The following is a 14584-nucleotide window of genomic DNA, read 5'->3' as shown; positions in this document are numbered from 1 at the left end:
AAAGTCAAGTGGATTCTAAAGTGAAATTTCTCCTATAGACATTTTTCTTAGGATAGTGTGTAATTGCACCTATTTCATGTTGACTGAAAGTATTTTCCCTCTGTTTTGTATAGTTTTTATGCCCCCTGAACATAGATAGGTAAAAATTAGTTATCTCAAAGTCCAAAAATGAATGGGATAGATAAAAGAGGTCCCAGAATCCCATGACCTTAGGGACAAAGCAAAGCTTCCCTGCCTACAACACAGCCAAACTGGGGAGGGAATAGGTGGGGCAACTTGAAGCCAATTCAGAGAACATTAATTTGTCACACAGCAGTTCACCACAGTACCAATTGACAGATTTTTACCTCACCAAACCCTTGTTTGTAATAACATTTTATAAAGTTTACTAAGGTTTGTGTTTCATTTTGTATGTGTATATTTTTAAAATGAACATTGCTTGTGTATTTTGAATTTTAAGTACCATGTTTGTCACAAATATCAAAGGTTTTCTATCCTCTTGGTTAGTCGATTTGCTTTATTGATGGAAGGGGGAAAAGCGAGTAGAACTGGGGAACAACACAAACTAGGGCCTGTTGGAGGCTCAGGGGTGGGCGGAGGGAGAGCATCAGGAAGAATAGCTAACAGATGCTGGGCTTAATACCTGCACGATGGGGTGATCTGTGCAGCAAACCACCATGGCACACGTTTACCTATATAACAAACCTGCACATCCTGCACATGTACCCCTGAACTTAAAAATTGGGGGGAAAAGGTAGAGTTAACGGGAGAATGCAAGGAATTGTTCTAGGAATATTGTCACACTTTCAACTGCATGCACCCCCACCAGGTGCTTAGGCACACACACATACATACACACACACACACTCTCCCACATAAGCAAAATAAGAGCTTCACATATGTGTTTATTTTCACATATCCATGTCAATGGATATGCTTAAGGAAAATTCCACTATTCATATAACATGTTGAGGCTCTTAGGGAAAGGAACTTAGAAAAGCAGAGCAAAGAAAGAAGCATTTATTGAGCACCTACTAAGCCACCGGGTCTCTGTCCTATAGTGTCTCCAGAGCTGCGTCTTCCTGAAACCCATCCATCAACCACTTGACAGGTAGATAGGTGTCATAATCCCTATTTACAGAGGAGTAATGTGAGGCTCAAATTAAAGGTGCATCACAGACCTAGGTCACCCACTACAGAGTCCTGATTCAGGTCCCCAGTTTTGGAATGGGGAGAGAAAGAAGATAAATCTCACAATCCAATCCTGATCCCTGCAATACAGCAGTTCCCCACCTCTTGCTCTGATCTACTCTCATCAGCTAAAGAACAATCGCTCAAGGACAAAAGAACAAAAATCTCAAAGAGAATTACACCAACCTCAATCACTATGCAGGTCCTAAAAAAAGACAAATTAAGACCCCTTCGTTTCTTTTGTGACACAGCCTCTCTTTTAGTACAATCACAGGGCAGAGCCTACATTATTAGTCCGGCTTTGATTTACCAAAACACAGCGCAGGTGAGTCTCAAAAGGAAGAACAATTTATGAAAGGCAAAATGACAGTATACGTGAGAGGAGAAGAATCAAGGGGTTGGAATCTCTAAACCACTGTAAAATTACTTTTGGGTGGCTGTGGGAATATTACTCTACTATGTTAATTTCTCCAGCATGCATAAAATAGATGCCCCTTACTTTTGGGAGGCTGTGGGAATGTTACTCTGTTATCTTAATTTCTCCAGCATTCGTAAAATAGACGCCCCAGAGTTAAGGAACATTCCTGACTTCTTCCTGCTTCTCTTCAAGTGCATTGTTCAATTAATTAAAATCCATTATATTCCTAAAACCTCAGCACACAGGGGAGGAGAGAGATGGAATTTTGATAGCACGTCTGCTACTAACTTGAGATGAAATCAGCTTAATGCTGATTTATTTTTCACATTCAGTTTCTATGCTTACCAACTAGCCTAACTTTCCCAGGGCAGGGTTTTTTCTATGAATGCTTCCTGAATTAATCTATCTATCCACACTCTACAAACCCTAGAAGACCCATTTCAAACCCCATCAGTTGTTCAAATCTCCTTAATCCAGTCCACAAAGATCACTTCTTCTCTACCTCTGTTTGCACTTTTCTCACACAATTAGATTTAATAAGTACATTAAATGTAAAATTAAATGTGTGCTATGTGACATGAGCCAGACAATATGATGAAGACTAAAGACAAAATGAGTAGTAATAATAGTTGAATTCACTGAAGGCCTACTAAGGGCAGGTATGGTTTAGGAGCTTTTATGTATATTTATTTATTTAGTCCTTATACTCTATAAGGAATGTCCTACTATTACTCCAATTCTACAGATGAAGTAAACTGAGTTATCCAGTAATTTGCTCAGGGTTACTCAGATTATAAGTGATAAAACAAGAATTTGAACACAGATAGCCTGGCTCTAGAGCCTTGGTAATTAATCACTACTCTACAGCAGCCATTCCTGGCCCACGTTCAAAGAGCTCATAATTGAATAAAAGATAGACATGTTAGCCAGGCACAGTGGCCTACATGCCTCCCCAAACCAGCACTTTGGGAGGCTGAAGCAGGAGGATCACTTGAGACCAGGAGTTTGAGATGAGCTTGGGCAACACAGCAAGACCCCATCTCTACACATATACAGAATAAGTTAGCCAGGCCTGGTGGTGTGCACCTGTAGTCCCAGCTACTCAGAAACCTGAAGCAGGAGAATCACTTGAGCCCAGGAGTTCAAGGCTGCAGTGAGCAATGATTGCACCACTGCACTCCAGCCTGCGTGACAGAGCAAGATCCCTTCTTTTTTTTTTTTTTTTGAGACAGAGTCTTCTTCTGTCACACAGGCTGGAGTGCAGTGACGTAATCTTGGCTCACTGCAACATCTGCCTCCCGGGTTCAAGCAATTTCCTGCCTCAGCCTCCCAAGTAGCTGGGAATAGAGGTGGCTGCCACCACACCTGGCTAGTTTTGTATTTTTAGTAAAGATGAGGTTTCAGCATCTTGGCCAGGATGGTCTTGAACTTCTGACCTCAAATCCACCTGCCTCAGCCTCCCAAAGCGCTGGGATTACAGGCGTGAGCCACCATGCCCAGCCTCCTATCTCTATTTAAAAAAAAAAAAGACAGATATAATCAGAAGATGACACAAAGGTGTTACTATGCTTCAGTGGTTTGAGAAAAGGGACCAACAAAGACTGGGAGGGTCTAGTAGGAATTTCTCAGGAAGATACAGGGGTGGGGAGAGATTTAAGGCATTTTTTAGTTTAGCAAACTAGAGAGACACGTAACATCAAATTTCTCCTAGCTCTACCATCCTGTAAATCCATGAGCAGGATTGTGTCATAACCTAAAGAATAAGTTTTCCTGGGTTTACAAAGAATGTTGTGCTGGTAAAAAGCTCTCCAGAATAGAAAAAGCCAAAATAAAAGCACCCCAAGTATTTGCAGATTTACTTTGCCAGTTTCCATGGCGTTAATACTCCCACGATGGCAGATTTCAGGCTACCAACCAGATATCACTGAATTCAACTCAGAGTTGAGAAGAGATACATACAATTGGTCTTAAGAGCCAGTCTGATCTAGCTTCAGCACCCCACCGCATGAAGTTCTTGCAGTGTGAATCAGAAACCGAAGGAGCCCAGAGTTAGGTGGGCAGGAAAATACCCACTCTTAAGGGAGAGAGGCCTCGGGCACTCAGAAAGGAGAGAACATGTGCTCAATCTCCAGAAGGCTGAAGCAGGTATGGCAGCATGCTGCCAGCCCCCAAAACAAACTCTGGGCAAATGGGGATGTCAACCACGGAACCAAGTCAAAGATCCAGGAGGACAAGAGTAGCATGAGAAAAAAGACTCAAAGGGTATACAGATGCCTGGTCCAGAAAGGAAACTCCTGAGTTCAACCAGGCAAAACCTTCAGGCAATGCCCAGTTAGGACCTGAGGATGAAACAGAAAGTCCAGAAAGCCTTTGATGTTAGCTGTCCCTCCCAACCCACTGAAATCCCCCACTCCAGCATGGGTTTGGAGCTCGTCCTCTGGAAGCTACAAGCATCCTGTGCTGAACTCTAATACAACCTTTCCCATCGCACACTGTGGTTTTCTGTACATGTGTCTCCCACTAGGCTGTGAGCCTCCTTCAAGGTACATACAGAGCATAGAGCGGGAGTCAACAAACATCAGCCCATGGGCCAAATCTGGGCTACCAGCTGCTTTTTAGGATATGCAATCTAAGTATGATTTAATGGCTAAAAAAAATTAAATTAGAATATTTTGTGATACATGTACATTATGTAAAATTCAAATTTCAATGTCTATAAACAAAGTTTTAGTGGAACTCAGCCATGTTCATTTATTAACTTATTGTCTATAGCGGCTCTCATGCTGTCATATGGTCCACAAAACCTAAAATGCTGTTTGCTCATTTACAGAAACAAAATTTGCCAATTCTTGCACATAGCATGCCACAAGATAGGAAGCTCTGGATAATGTTTGATTAATGATTACTTGACCCTAAAGTCAACCCCAGCCTTTTTCAACCTCGTAATTATTCCAGCTTTCCCAGTTGGAGGACCCCACTTATCCTAGCAACAAGCTTTGTTTTCCAGCTCCTTTAAGCACTTTGTTCCCAGGGAGAATTCAATGAAATCTTCCCAAATTGGTTGGTGTCAATCTGCCTGTATAAACACCCCCAAGTTAATAGTTCTATGGAATTTGACTAAAAGTTCTACTAAAAAAAGAGAGGGATTCCACAACTAAATAAGCTTAATCAATGCTGAGCTAAAGAACAAAACATGTTTCTTACCAGAGAACTCCTCAGAGCCTTTAAGATGCTGATGCAAAGCTGGGCATGGTGGGTCATGCCTGTAATCCCAGCACTTTGGGAGGCCAAGGTGGAAGGATCACTTGAGTCCAGGAACTAGAGACCAGCCTGGGCAACATAGCGAGACCTTGTCTATATAAAAAATTTAAAAATTCACGGGGTGTAGTGGTGCATGCCTATAGTCCCAGCTACCTGGGAGGCTGAGGTGGGAAAATCGCTTGAACCTGTGAGGTCAAGGATGCAGTGAGCTGTGATCCTACCACTGCACTCCGGCCTGGGCGACAGAGGGAGGACCTGTCCCAAAAAAAGAAAGATGCTGATGCACTCTGTGAAACTCCAAGATGGGGAGCATTTCCTAAACTTATTTGACCAAGGAACCTTCTTGTTGAAAACTATTCCTCAATCTACTTTGGGAGTCTGATTCTAAAAGAAGTAGAGCACTAACAAATATATGTTCATCAAAGCTACCTAGAGAGTTTATTGTTTTGACCCAAATTATTTGACTTAACTGTGACCACCACTACCACCACTTAGCTGTGGGTAACATGAACTACAAGGCAGCTGCAGCCTGCATCACCCTGAAGACAGCATCTATTGCTCAACTCCCAGCATGGCCACTGCCTGAAAATCTCATTACCACTGCTGCCCACAGTGCTGTCTCCCTCTCCTCCTTTGAGTCTTTGCTCAGATGTCACCTTCTCAACAAGGCCACCTTATTTAAAAACCACCATTCCCTTCCCCAGCACTCTGGATTTCTCTCATCCTGTTCCACCTTTTCCTCTGTTCTACGTTTTCCCCTGACACTGATTTCCTTCTAACAAATCATGTAAGATCCAAGATCTAAGATGCAGGGACTTTTTATCTAATTTTCCACAGGCATATGTAGCCCAAGCACCTAGAAAAGCACTCATAGCAGTTTCCCAATAAACATTGGTTGAAAAATGACTGAATGAGTAAATGACAGTAGCCACCGATTCCTCTTCCAGTGTTCTACCCACTACTTTTATATCCAAGGTCTAAGAGATAATAGAGGAGGGGACAGATTATATAATTATAAGGACTTTTACTTTCCCTGAGTGAGATGAGGAAACATTGGAGGGTTCTGAGCCCAAGAGGGAGATAATCTGACTTAGCAGGCTGCTGGGCTAAGAATAGACCATTTAGGAAATTATTGCAATCACTCAGACAAGAAATGATGGTGGCTTGGATCAGGGTGGAGAAGTGGAGGTGGCTGGAAGTAGTGAGATTCTAATTATAATTTAAAGGAAGAGGCAACAAGATTTGCTGACGGTTCAAACATGGTTGTGAGGGGAAAAAAAGGAATCAAGGATGACTTCAATGTTTTTGGCCTGAGAAAGTAGAAGGATGGAATTGCCAAAAACCAAAACAGAAAAATGTGGACTAAAAGGCTTTGGAGAGGAAAAGCAGAAGTTCTGTTTTGTACATGCTAAGGTCAAGTTGTCATTTAGACAACCATAGATTAGATACCATCCAATGTTGAATAGGCAGTTGCATATACAAGTCTGCTGTGCAGGACAGGAGTCTGAGCTAGAGGTATAAATGTGGGAGTCACTGGCATATGGATGGTTTTTAAAGCCATGATACTGAATGAGATAACCAAGGGAATCACATGGAAAAAGAATAAGAGGCCAAGGACCAAACTCTAGGGCAAGTCAATACTCAGAGATCTGGGAGGACTAGAAGATCCTGCTAAGGAGGCTGTACAGCGGCAGTCAGTGAGGAATCCAGAGATTACAGTGCCTTGGAAATCAGGTGAAGAAGGAAAGAGTGGTCAGCTAAGTTTAATGCCTAGGACCAGTCAAGTAAGAGAAGGACTAATAATTGACTATTAGACTTAGTAATGTTCAGGTCACTGGTTACCCTAACTAGTGAGTTTCTACAGAGCACAAAAGGCAAAACCTGGATTGGAGTAGATTTGAGAGAAAATGGGGAGATTTTGGAGACAGGGAGTTTAGAGAACTATTTGTAGATAATCTGCTGCATGCAGATGCAGAGCAATGGGGTAGCAGCTGATAGATAAAAGGCATCAAGAGAACCTTTTCTAAGGTGGTAGCAATAACAGCATGTTTGCATCCAGAGGGAAAATGAATGATGCAGAAAAGGAAAGGGAGAATTACTAAAGTAATGTTCTTGACTAGGGATGAGCTGAGGTCCCTAGACAACAGGCATTAGAAACTACTGCAAAAATCAATGTCCCACAAACAGCACCATAATCTACCTAATAACATGGGCAAAACACCCGAGTCATCTTCATTCCTATTTAGCCTCTCTTGCTCACAAGACACATATGCACACAAGCACACAGAAACGCCTCCCTAATCCATTAATAACCTCCATTGGCTATACTGCCAAAATCTGACAATTTCTGACTGCGTCGACTGCTATTGTCCTTACCCAAGTCGAATGTATTTTTTCCGTGAACTACTGCAATAGTCTCTCACTTTTTCTGTTTTCCAAGGAAATCTTTTATTGAAGCATAACATATGCATAAAGTCCCCAAATCGTAAGTATACAACATGATCAATTTTCACAGACTGAACACACCCAGATTAAATGTAACCATCACGTGGATCAGGAAGTAGGACATTACCAGCATCCCAGGAGCCCTCTCATGCCACCGCCCAGCCACTCGCCGCCATCCCAAAGGTAACATTATCTGGATTTCTATCACCATGGATTCATTTTCTCTATTTCAAAATTATATAAAAAGAATCACGTATGTAATCCCAGCACTTTGGGAGGCTGAGGCGGGTGGATCACAAGGTCAGGAGATCAAGACCATCCCGGCCAACATGGTGAAACCTCATCTCTACTAAAAATACAAAAATTAGCCAGACGTGGTGGCAGCGCATGCCTGTAGTCCCAGCTACTCAGGAGGCTGAGGCAGGAGAATTGCTTGAACCCAGGAGGCAGAGGCTGCAGTGAGCCGAGATCATGTCACTGCACTCCAGCCTGGGCAACAGAGCGAGACTCTGTCTCAGAAAAAAAAGAATCATGTAGTGTGGCTTCTTTTGTGTCTGGCTTCTTTCACTCAAAATTTTGTTTGTGAGATTCATCCATGTTGTTTGCACATAGACATAGTTCCCTTTTTCTTTGCTGTATTGTGCTTCTTCGGATGAACATACCACCTTTTATTTATCCATTGTACTGTTAATATTTAGATCATTTCCAGTTTGAGGTGTTATGAATAGGCTGCTATGAACATTTTCCTTCACATCTCTTGGTGCACATATGTAGGAATTTCTCTTGAGCATATATTCAGGAGACGAATTTCTGGTTCAAAAGTTATGTATATATTTATCTTTAGTAGATCCTACCAGTTTTCCAAAATGGTTAAATCATTTGCCACTCTCATCACGATGCAGAGGATTCCATTGTTCACATCCTCGCCAAGACTTGATTTTGTGCTGTTTTTTGTTTTCGCCATTCTAGTGGTGTACAATGCTGTCTCACTAAGGTTCTAGTTAAATAGCCTTTCAGTCTCCCTGCTTCCACTTTTGCCTCCCTCCAATCCATTCTCCAAATAAAAACCAGAGAAATATTATCAAACACAGGTAAGAATACACTATTTTCCTTCTTAAAACATTGCAATGGCTCCCAGCTACACTCAGACTAAACCTGAACTTGGAAGCACAGCCTCCAAGTCCCTGTATGATCTGCCTGCTGCAGACCTGCCTGGCCAACTTCACCTAACCAACCATGCTCCACGTTCACTGTGCTCCAGACACACCGCCTCCTTCCTCTTCCTTGAACAAGCCAGGCTCCCCCTTGCTTGCCTAACTACTATTCTTCCTTCAGGTCACAACTTACAAGTCACATCTTCAGGTGAGAACTCCTAATTGGCCTCCATATCAACAGTGAATCTCCTCTGCAGTGCTTACACAATCTCCCCATAGCTTGTTTCTTTATTCACTTGTTCACGTCCTATTTCCCTTACTAGATTGTATGGTCCACAAGGGCAAAGACACGGCCTTCTTGGTCACTACTGCATGTCCAGTACCTGGCACTAGGAGCTCAATACATTTTTATCAGTTGATTGACTTAATAAGTAGTATCGCTGGCCAGGCGTGGGCAGCTCACACCTGTAATCCAGCCCTTTGAGAGGCCAAGGCAGGAGCATCGCTTGAGCTCAGGAGTTTGAGACCAGCCTGGGCAACATGGCAAAACCTTATCTCTAGAAAAAATGAAAAAATTAGTCAGGTGTGGTGGTGTACGCGTGTAGTCCCGGCTACCCAGGGGGCTAGGGTGGGAGGACAGCTTGAGCCCAGGAAGTCAAGGCTGCAGCAAGCTGTGATCACGCCAATGGGTGACAGAGTGAGACCTTGTCTCAAATAAATAAATAAAAAGTAAATAGTATCTCTCTCGGGGGGACCTAAGTTAAGCAGTTCTTTCACACTGAGGAGAATTGATAAAGCAAAATGCTCCTGAGACGCTCAGAGGAGAGGCCTCATTTATACATCGACATAGCCATTGTTTACTGGGCACCTATTACGGAGGCAATAGGCCCTGTGTACTCTGCAACAGAGCAACAGAGACCACCTTGGAGCTCCCTCTCAATTGCCGATGAGCTTTTAATCCAGTGCAGGTGACCTTGAGGTCCCTCAGACTCCTGCTCCCTGCTTTTGGCCACTTTATGTAGGTTTACCTTTTCTACAGAGGTACAGAAGCACTTCCATTCATTTGTCCAGTTTTCTAGTTGAGAAAGTTTGTGGGAGTATTTTTCCTGATAATAATGCTAATAAGTTATCACTTAAATTTGTTGAAAAATTAATAAGAGAAAAATAATGGCCATTTATACTTCTACTACCCAGGAAAAACCAGCATATCCCATTCAAGGCTTTGTTATTTCTTTTTCCCTTTATTGTTAATGTTGGTCAAAGGGCTCAGGAGAGGACTTGGTTGAAACTAGTGTATACAGCAGGGCCTGTGGAGGATTCTAATTATTCAAGCCTGCATTGTCCTTTATGCACAAAACTGGTGGAAAAGAACTGGGGATAGATTACTAAGAGCTTCAGGCTTAGAGCCTGTTTCCAGCACATTTGCTCAAATCATTGTCCACATGTTGCCTTTGTCTCCCCATCAGGGATGCCAAGGAACCTGACAGTAGTATTACAGCAATTCAGCAGACGTTGCCCTGAAATCGAGAGTGAATATAGCATCTCCCAGATCAACCAAACAGATTCCGAAGACATACCTTTGGCCCACCGTTCCCAAAATGGAGATTTTGTCTGGATAAAGAGCCATCATGTATGGCACCCCTAGTGTGTCCTAGGCACAGTGCTGGACACTTCACATAACTTTAATCCTCACAATGACTCTAGATGTAGGCATTGTCTCCATTTGCAGTTGAGGCTCTGCAAGGTGAGTGAACTGTTCAAGGCCTCAGTAGGTGGCTGATTCAAGCTTGTACTAAGCCTTCTCTGGCTCCATGGGCTTGCTCAGCTATGCTGGTAAGTTTTGCCTTGGCTGCGAATGGCTAGAATCAAAGGAAGAACAGAGGAGGACCTTTCCTGTGCTGGATCTAAAATTGCTGGTAAGCTCGCAGTGCTACGCACAGACTCTCCAAAGGAGACTGGGGAAAACATCAAATTAATTGATATCATCACAGGGTTAGATTACTACTTAATAGATGAGCTAAACCCTGAGGACATGGCCTCAATATAGCCAGAATTTCAAACTGCAGTCTTATCTCTTCCCACAGTGCATGTGGATGTCTAACTCCCTGCTACCGCTTTGATGAGTTTGTATTAATAACTCCTGCTTAGGTAAGGAGCTGGGCCATTGAGAGCTACCCAAGGCCCATTCCTGAGCCCCAGGCCATGATTTGCCTCACTCTGGACTTCAGTTCCAGAGAGAGAGGTCAATGGCAGGGCATGGGAACAAGATCGATCCCCAAGCTTGTTCTGTCCCCAGAACAGAAGTCCCTAAAAACACTATGGGTGGGACAGAAGTTAAGGGCAGAGAGCAGGGAATCGCATCTGCTAAGTGAGGGGAGTTTTCCAATGAAAACAACTCAGCAAGGCCTTCGGTCCCCTGGGAAGATTTCCTTCAGCTTACGCACACTCAGTTCCTCCTCCCTCCTCCTCTGTCTCCTTGGGGTTGGACTAGAAGTCAAAGCACTGACCAGCAATGTCCTCCAAACCTTGGGGAAGATGCAAGACCTTGACCTACACTCTGGGCCAACTGCATCTCAGATCAACAAGATCTTAACTCACTTACCTGTGTTTGACAGGGAAGCAACAAACCCTTCTTTGAACACTGAAGTTAGGGGTGTGATTTTCCTTTTAAATACAGACAGGGTGGCCTCAGGGGTAGTGAGAAGCTCCATCCTCAGAAGGATCCAGAAGAGGCTGGGTGACCGCCTGAAAGGGGCACTGGGACAGTGATTCGGAATTGACATGTGGCCTTGACTTAGACACTAGTTTCAAATCCAACAATTTATTAAGCTGCACCGGTGTGCGAAGCAAACCTGACCTCTGTCTTCACAGGTTAATGGGGAAGACAGACATGGAAACAAAGGCAGAAAGAAACATGTCATTACAAATTGTCATCAGTGCTAAAAGGAAAGGATGGCGGTCATGAGGAATAATAACAAGGAGAAGCAAGAATTTTGAGTAGGGGTTCCGAATTTATGTTTTGAAACAGTTCACTGTGGCTGCCATGAAGAGTCTGGGTTGGAGGGGCAAGTGTGGAGGTTGGAGGCGAGTTAGAAAGCCAACTCACTGGCCCATGGAATAGATGATATGGCTGAATCCAGGTGTGAGTGGAAGAAGTGAGGCGATGTGATACAATGGGAGGCATATTTTGGATATAGAATCAACAGGACTTAATGGTACTTGAGAAGTGAGAGCTTGGGGAGGAGAGAAAAAGGGAAATAACTCCCAAGTTTGGGACTGAACAAGGTCATCTGAAAAATCTGAGTTTATAGTATTGTATAGATTCTATGACTATGAAGCTTCAAAGTCCAGACTAACAGGCCAGGAGGTAGGGCCAGTTCTATCCCTTGATATGACTCAGAGCCACAAGGGGTGGCATAAAAGCAATGCCACCGAAAAGGTCTTTCCCACATTGGGGCCTGAAAGGAAGTGAGGTTTTACTCTGGCACCCATCTCCCTTATACAGTGTATATCAAAATCATAATCAAGGTAAACCAAGATCATAGCGAGATCAGTGTCAAGCATCCAGTTAAAAGAGTGAAGATGAAAAAGGAATAATAAATAGCAAAATCACTGCATTTTCTATATATTGTATATAAATCATTATACACACACACACAAAGAGACACCTATAATCAAAAAGAAAAACACAGACAACCCAATAAAAAATGAACAGAAGATTTGAACAGGCATTTCACACACACACACAAAAACTCAATTGCCAATAAACATATGTAAAGGTGCCCAACTTCCTTAGCATTAGAGAAACACAAAATAAAACCATACTCAACTACTGCTACATAGGGCTACAATGAAAAAAACTAACAATACCAAGTGTCGAAAAGATTCAGAGCAAATAACCCTCTCATACATTATTTATGGTAATTTAAATTGAAACAACAGGTTTTTGCTTTTTTTTTAATTTGGCTTTAGTATCTACTAAAGCTAAATATACACATACCCTATGACCCAGTCATTCCACTCCTAGGTGTTTATCCAACAGAAATATGTACACATTTGTGCCAGAATAAACCTACCACAATGTTTTCAGGGGCACTATTCATAAGTCAAAAACTGGGGAAAATGCAAATGTCCATCCACAAGAGAATGAATAAAATAAATTGTGACATATTCCTACAAAGGAATACTATGTAGAAGTGAAAGTGAATAAACAAAATGCACTAGACAACAACATGGATGAATCTCACAAGCATAATGTTGAGAATGAAACCAAATGCAAAATAGAGTATTCTCTGATTCCATTTACATTAAGCTCAAAAACAGGCAAAACTACTCTAGGATGATAAAAGTCAGGAGAATTATACTTTTAGGGAGGATCATGGTGAATAGGCCTGAGCAGAAGGAGGTTTCTCAGATGCCAACAATGTTTCTTCATCTGGCCAGTGGCTCCACAGGAGAGTCCGTTTCATGAAAACCCATCAACATGTACCTTTCAATTTGTCTGCATTTATGTATTTATGTTGTACATCAATAAAAATGTACCCAAAACACTTAGGAAGAGTATTTGCCTATGACAACTAAAGGCAATATGGTTGCAGTAAAAAACCAAAATCATAGTCAAAGTAAACCAACGTCATGGCCAGAGAGTCAGTGCCAAGCAAGTTAAAACAGGATGAAAAAAGAGTAAGAAGTAGCAAAATCATTGCATTTACAAAATTTTTTTTTTCCCCACAGCACTGAGTTTTATTAGGGATTTCATTAAGATTAAATTTCTAGGAATGAGAGAGTCCTGGTTAAGATGACACAAAAGCCCACGAAGCCTCCTCAGATCTCATAGTGAACCACCGGCTCAGGTTCTTTGGAGGGATCGCCGCCTCGTTCCAGGTACAGATTATTGTAAGGATACTGCTTTGGTCCCACAGGCTGGTAGACAGGGTACATGTCCCCCGCCCAGAACATAAATGTCATGAAAGCCAGGAAACCGAAGAGCTGCATACACATGACATTCCAAGAAACAGGTGTGGGGGATGTATCCACACGGTTCCTGGTGTACATGTCTAGGTGCCAGTGCATCGGTTCGCCCCAGTTCAACCTCAGGTCCGGTTGGTCCCAGCTATACCATGGATCCTTCTCATGCTGTGAACGGTCAGGGAGCTTCGGGTAGTCGCCATACCCCATGCCCTCATCCGGGTAACGCTGGTAGTCTTCCACACGCATAATATACTTCTTGGCGGCGGGGCCAGTTCTTCTGGGGTCCTAGGATAGAGCCCCGGGAACATGTCCTTGGTGATGCGGGAGGCTGGCTGTGCGCCCAGCAGCACCACGTTCCGGGATTCCCTTTGCAGCCACTGAACTCCCAGGAGCCCGGCCCTGGCCACCGCCATCTTCACCTTCTTCATGTTTTCGCGTTTACAAATATTAATTTTCTGAACATTTTTCCAAGTTTTCGGCCCTGATATGTTGTTATCACAGAATTTGTCTCCCAACTTTTGTTTTGGCTGTATTTTAAAGGTTTGCAAAGGCATCATCATATCCCTTTCAACGTAGTGTTTTAAACAAGCATGTATGTACACACCCATGAACACCAAGGGTATGTGCCATAATAAAATAAGTATGGGACCACAAAACAACCAGAGTGATTCCCATAATCACCCACAAAATAAGTCTGATTATTTTATCATCACACCTGGTCTACATGTACATGCTCTTTGCCACTGAATGCTTAATTATAGGAGTCCAAAAACTATTTGAGTAGCTGTCCTAATCATCAAAAAATTGTGTGCTGTGTAATGAAAAAAACACATGCTTTAGTCCACCGTTTATCTATGTACTCCTCAACAATTGATTTAGCCTCCTTGACTCAGTTTCTGCTCATATAAATGGAGGAAATACTACCTACATTGTGGGAGTAGAGTGAGAATTAAACAAAACAGCTTACAGCAAAGTGCCTGCTACATACTAAGCCCTTGACAACTGCTAGACAGTTGCAGCAATGTAGCAGATTTTTGACCTTGCAGTTTTACCCATTTTAACATAAATGCATTAACATTGCCTATTTCCTCCATATTTTAATGAGGATTAAGGGTTAGGCATTTTGAACTTGTTTCATAGACTG

The 14584-nt window shown here is 42.6% G+C and overlaps 1 pseudogene; it reads right to left on the bottom strand.

Annotated features, from left to right (window-relative positions):
* Positions 1-13231: 13231 nt before the first annotated feature.
* On the bottom strand, positions 13232-13873 carry LOC693813 (NADH dehydrogenase [ubiquinone] 1 beta subcomplex subunit 8, mitochondrial pseudogene; annotated as a pseudogene).
* Between the last annotated feature and the right edge of the window lie 711 nt (positions 13874-14584).

The sequence above is a fragment of the Macaca mulatta genome, chromosome 3, assembly GCF_049350105.2.
Source record: "Macaca mulatta isolate MMU2019108-1 chromosome 3, T2T-MMU8v2.0, whole genome shotgun sequence".
NCBI lineage: Eukaryota > Metazoa > Chordata > Mammalia > Primates > Cercopithecidae > Macaca > Macaca mulatta.
This window is presented reverse-complemented; position numbering and strand designations above follow the sequence as displayed.